At 43.0% G+C, this 6,501-nt stretch overlaps 1 protein-coding gene across 3 annotated transcripts in view; it reads right to left on the bottom strand.

Moving 5' to 3' along the window:
- LOC138957226 (uncharacterized) overlaps positions 1–6,217 on the bottom strand; it is a 36,108-nt gene extending 29,891 nt beyond the window's left edge. For 2 of the 3 annotated variants that reach the window (XM_070328376.1, XM_070328374.1), the window contains exon 1: positions 5,936–6,216. The gene's annotated coding sequence lies outside the window, so the exon portion shown is untranslated. Of the gene's footprint in view, positions 1–5,935 lie in introns of all 3 variants that reach the window. The other variant, XM_070328375.1, reaches the window with a different exon arrangement.
- Between the last annotated feature and the right edge of the window lie 284 nt (positions 6,218–6,501).

The raw sequence follows: 6,501 nt of genomic DNA on the forward strand, positions 1-6,501 counted from the left end.
AGATAGAGACAGAGAGAGAGAGACATAGAGAGAGAGGAGGAGAGAGAAAGAGACAGACAGACAGAGAGAGAGAGAGAGAGGGAGAGAGAGAGCGTGACAGAGACAGAGAGATAGAGAGAGAGAGACATGGGGAGAGAGAGAGACAGGGGGAGAGAGAGACAGACAGAGAGACAGACAGAGAGAGGGAGATAAAGAAAAATATATAGAGAGACGGAGTGAGAGAGACAGACAGACAGACAGACAGAGAGGGGGGGAAGACAGAGAGAGAGAAAGAGAGAGAAAGAGAAAGAGAGAGAGAAAGAGAAAGAGAGACAGAGAGAGAGACAGAGAGAGAGAGAAAGAGTAGTACAACCGGAAATAACGGACGATACAGTGAACTAATTAGGATGCGAAGTTGTGAAGAAGGTTTGACAAAGCCATGCCAGACAGATAATATACACAAATAGCTTAGATAGATTCAAGGCGGGGGGAGCGGGGGGGAGGGGGGGGGGAGAGGGGGCAGGCCAGAAAGTGACACTGATATAGAGAAATTGACACAGAGACAGAGCAAGAGATAGATTACCAGCTATTGTGTTTTCAGCGTAGCAATAGGGTCCGATATTTAGACGAGACAAGTATAATGCGACGAGTCGAGTCTAAATATCGGACCCTATTGCTACGCTGAAAACATAATAGCGATTATATAGCTGTTATGACCTTGATTAGTTGTTCCAAACTTACAAAATGACAGTTTTTGCGTCGATGCGTTGATCTCAGGTTTTGATAGCAGACAAACTTCTTACGCGCATCATGTTCGCGCAGACATGCACACCGCTACACGCCTTCTGACTTTGGAAGAAAAACTGACTCCAAGTGCATTCGATTTCACAACACAGTTGTTGAAACAGCTTTTTAAGTTGTCAGTGTATGCTGTTGTCGATAGAAACATCGCCGCGTGGGACAGATGGGTAAACCGGAACCATGCGTCGGCCATTTTTCTCAATATGCTTTTGGATATTGAGTAAAATGGCCGACTTCGGCAGCAATATGCATTGATGATCTGGAGAGATCATCCAATCACAGCCCCCGAATTCCCCCACGTGTTCATCAGAATAGCTATATAGGCAGAGAATTTAACAGCTAAATGCAGTCAGAAGACAGAAACGGAGAGAGTGAGATACATAAGGTTAAACAGACAGACAGACAGAGAACGAGACATAAAGGACGATATTCATATGAAGAAAAAAAAACATATCATACAGGGCGACCCCCCAAAACTGAATGACACCCACAAAAATGACACCCCCAAAAATGACACCCACAAAAATGACACCCCCAAAAATGACACCCACAAAAATGACACCCACAAAAATGACACCCCCAAAAATGACACCCACAAAAATGACACCCACAAAAATGACACCCCACAAAAATGACACCCACAAAAATGACACCCACAAAAATGACACCCCAAAAAATGACACCCACAAAAATGACACCCCCAAAAATGACACCCACAAAAATGACACCCACAAAAATGACACCCACACAAATGACACCCACACATGTTTAGAGTACATCAACTTCAGCTGACTCGTGACCTGTGAAAGAAAGGGGCAAGAGTGTATGCCAAATGCCGTGACTGTTGTGCTCTTTCGGAGAAAAAACACCGAATTCGGGGATCCACTCCATAGTATGAGGTTTGTCATTGAGCAAAGACATAACGCTGAAAGGTATTTCTCAGAAAGGTAGAACGATGTTCGAACATTAGCGTCTGATCTCGCGCAGCGCATTTGCCGTGTTCACCGTGATACTTCACTTCCGCCCCGCTCGCGTGGAGTTATCGTTCGTCAATCGTTCGTCAATCGTTCATGGCCTACGATTTGATCTGCGATCGTCGGCTCCCGATCGGATCGCGGGAATAAATCTCACAATTGAATCGCCCGTGTGACGCCAACCTGCCTCCTCTTCTACCTCCGATGAAAACACTTCACAAAATGTAACATCTCAAGTCGAGAAAAACAATAACAAATATATGTACACTTTTACCATAATTATAAACGTTGAAGTTGGGAAATTCGAAAAGTTTCTGCTCAAATTATACATCTCATGTCCTCGAGCGCAGAGCCGGCAGGCGCAAAAGAAAGAGTGTGAAATATGAGACCGCGTTTATCTTTCAGGGTGCCATGGTCCGGACTGCACCGCGGCGAGCACCATGCCGGATCTAATTACCGTAGAATCCCTAGCATAAGCCCACCCCCCCTGTGCACAGATTTAGGGCAAAATTGGGGGGTGGGCGTTTGCTAGGGATAGACCCCTTTGCACAAAGTAAGTTTTGTGCTCAACCGTGTAATTGAGTGAATACAAACCCCGAGAGCATGTAAGTTAGATCGTGTGAGTAGAAGTGAAGAAAAAAAGAAAAAAAGGGACTTTGAGGTAAAGAAGGCCAACGAGGACAATCATGAGAGAGAGAGAGAGAGAGAGAGAGAGAGAGAGAGAGAGAGAGAGAGAGAGAGAGAGAGAGAGAGAGAGAGGTGTGAGAGAGAGAGAGAGAGAGAGAGAGAGACAGACAGACAGACAGACAGAGCGACAGAGAGAGTGAGAGGGGAGATAGAGGGGAGACAGACAGACAGACAGACAGACAGACAGACATAGAAAGACTGTCGCTTCGGCATTTTGCAAAAATGGCACAGAGATTCAAGAACAAACTTCAGGCCACCAGGAAGCCCGTCAAAGTACCGGTACGTCACTGACAGACAAAAGACGTCAGTGGAAAAGCATGACGTAATTTTAATTCACTTTGTCGGGGATGGGTGGGAGTGAGGAGAGGGGACAAAGACAAAAAGGAAAGAAACACGAAAAGGTAAAGAAGGTGAAAAAGATGACTTTTAGAACAGTCTGCACAAGTCCTAGTGAAAGTGAGCCTATAGTCTCTTTGAAAAAAGCAGGGTGGGCGTTTGCTAGGTAGTTACCCCTGTGCACAACTTTTGGCCCAAAGTGGGGGGTGGGCGTTTGCTAAATGGTGGGCTTATGCTAGGGATTTTACGGTACAAGCAGACTCTCTCGCAGTGTGGAACGATATCATATGTCCATTTACCAAAATATCCTTTACAAAACAAATAATTATCACCAATAATCCATTCACGTAAAAATAAAGTTTGCCCCTTATACAACACTTTGCAATTATCCCACAAACAAAAATCGTCTATTTTTACATCTTCTCCAACCCCTGTTTTAAACCTATACTTATGTTCTAACCAACACCAGACAATTATACATTATTGTACACACAAACCTATACTTTATATGTTCTAACCAACACCAGACAATTATACATTGGTGTACATACAAACCTATACTTATGTTCTAACCAACACCAGACAATTATACATTATTGTACACACAAACCTATACTTTATATGTTCTAACCAACACCAGACAATTATACATTGGTGTACATACAAACCTATACTTATGTTCTAACCAACACCAGACAATTATACATTGGTGTACATACAAACCTATACTTATGTTCTAACCAACACCAGACAATTATACATTATTGTACACACACATAAAGTAATTCGGGCAACAGATGTACATGTTATTAGAATTTTTGGGTGGCATTTTGGGGGGTTACCCTGTATAAAATACAAATTGTGTGAATATTAAACAAATCACTGTCAGAAACTCGGGTAGGCCCAATGCAACCAATATATAAAGTGCATGTATATCACACTAGACTGCCCCATGCAACCAGTATACAAGTTGCATGTATATCACACTAGACAGCCCCATGCAACCAATATATAAAGTGCATGTATATCACACTAGACAGCCCCATGCAACCAATATATAAAGTGCATGTATATCACACTAGACAGCCCCATGCAACCAATATATAAAGTGCATGTATATCACACTAGACTGCCCCATGCAACCAATATATAAAGTGTATGTATATCACACTAGACTGCCCCATGCAACCAATATATAAAGTGTATGTATATCACACTAGACTGCCCCATGCAACCAATATATAAAGTGCATGTATATCACACTAGACTGCCCCATGCAACCAGTATATAAAGTGTATATATCCCATGACCTCCCTTCTTTGTCTCTGTTACTTCAGTATGGGTATATATGTTGTATTTTTATAGCTCAATAAATACATCATGGACTCCAAAAAATATATGATAGTGCAGATTCCGATTTGGGCAAAGGACTACTTTCCTCCCGACCTTTGACCTCGCTCGCGCCGAACAATGTGACACATTTGTATGAAGTTCTAAAATCGTATTGCACGGCTCAGAAAACCATATCAGTTGCACGCAAAAATGAATCTCAGAACTGATCTGATGTATGAGATGCAATAAGCAAAAGTTTCTTTCATTATGAAAGCAATGCAGGTCGAAAAAAACGAACATTCAACTTACAAGATAACCAGATGCTAGCGAACCAAAACAAAAACACGAGTACCCTCCCCTTGCATCGTTAGCAGACGACTTTTGAGAATCTGTCGGTAGTGTGTTTTGCCGGTGTGCGCCTTCAGCTATCAAACATCGGCTGTTTCACGTGTTTTGCGAGCAAGTCTACTCTTTTGCCTGGCTCTGCAGTAAGTCCACATATTTTTCCGTAATCCAGTCATATTCCTTCAAAATGCAATCAATCGGCGGTGACAGACGTGTCGGTCGCGTTTTCCTCTCACCCATACCAGTTTAAGTTCATCCATGCAAACACACTCGCAAAACACGTAGATACATTTCAAATAGGGAGCAAATGGTTAAATCTAAACCTACATATTTGTTCCCTAAGATTTGCTTCTCTGTCAATAAGCCTAATTACACACGTTCGAGAAAAACAACGTGGAATCAATTCTGAATCGAGTAAGCCAAATGGGTCCCAAACCCGTTTTGCCCGTTCTGCCGACCTGAAACGCAAAACAAAAGAATTGTGCGCTTCAACTAAATTAATTTCTATTCGACTTCATTACTTTCTTGCAACTTATGAACCTTTACTTAAAGCTTTTAAATGGTCTGAAAGTAGTGTTACCGCGTACTTATCGATGCACTCATTCGTTTTATTTTTTCAGCGACGGTCACTTAGTTTGAGGTTGCAAAAGGGCTAAGTTTCGCTGGCAACAGTTTTACCCTGCACAGATCGCAACAGTGCCGCTAGTAGTCTACACTTTGTGTTTGATGGTAGAATGGGATATACAGATTACAACACTCGTGGTTTTTTATATGGCTTGTATTTCAGTCAAGACCCAGCGGGAATATCAATCGAGAGACACTCGCCAGAGGCTCGTGTCTCCCGATGATATTCATCCGCTGGGTCTTGACTGAAATACAAGCCATATAAAAAACCACTCGTGTTGTAACCTATACGTATATCACACTAGACTGCCCCATGCAACCAATATATAAAGTGTATGTATATCACACTAGACTGCCCCATGCAACCAATATATAAAGTGCATGTATATCACACTAGACTGCCCCATGCAACCACTATATAAAGTGCATGTATATCACACTAGACTGCCCCATGCAACCAATATATAAAGTGCATGTATATCACACTAGACTGCCCCATGCAACCAATATATATACAGTGTATGTATATCACACTAGACTGCCCCATGCAACCAATATAATTATAAAGTGCATGTAGATCACACTAGACTGCCCCATGCAACCAACTTGCAATGAAATTACTCAGTTTTGAGAAAAACTACATGCAGTAGTAGGGATATATGTGAAGCTGCTAAGTATCGGTTAAGCATATTCACACACTCATATTTTAAAAGAGAGAGAAGGAGAGAGAGAGAGAGAGACAGAGACAGACAGACAGACAGACAGACAGACAGAGACATAGACAGACACTTAGACACAGAGACACACACCGAAACGGAGAGACAGAGACAAAGAAACAGAGACAGAGATCAGCTTACCTCTTTCAGTCACGATGACAACTGCACCAGGCTCCCTGTAACGCTGCTCGGGCTGTTTTCTTTCACAACGTGCGCTCCTCGTATGACTGCGGTTCACGTGTTGCGTTAGGTGTCGGTCCCTTCAATTCTGTGCAACACCAAAAGAGCTCTGCAGTCTGTTGTTCCTCAAATCAGATGCTGCCTATTCTCACCGCTGATGTGTGTGTTGCTCAAAGGCGAGCTACGCTTTTCTTTATACTTGTGAGTTTCCCCGCTGGAGAACTAGAGTCCGAATTACAGTGCATGTCTATATTTATATATACGGTATGAAAATACACATAGCAAGATCATTCTCGAGCAGCATCCTTGTCAGTGTCCTGCTGTACCGGATGTTGCTCGTCATCGGTTTTCCCTCACAGAGCTCACGGTCACATTCTGGTTGGCTGCGTGTGTCAGGGAGAGGGAGAGAGAGAGGGGGGAGAGAGAAGAAGAGAGCACGCGAGAGATAGAGAGAGATGGAGAGAGAGAGAAGGGGAGGAGAGGGCGAGAGAAAAAGAGAGCGAGAGAAAGAGAGAGAGAGAGAGAGA

Source organism: Littorina saxatilis, unplaced genomic scaffold (assembly GCF_037325665.1).
Source record: "Littorina saxatilis isolate snail1 unplaced genomic scaffold, US_GU_Lsax_2.0 scaffold_1139, whole genome shotgun sequence".
Classification (NCBI taxonomy): domain Eukaryota; kingdom Metazoa; phylum Mollusca; class Gastropoda; order Littorinimorpha; family Littorinidae; genus Littorina; species Littorina saxatilis.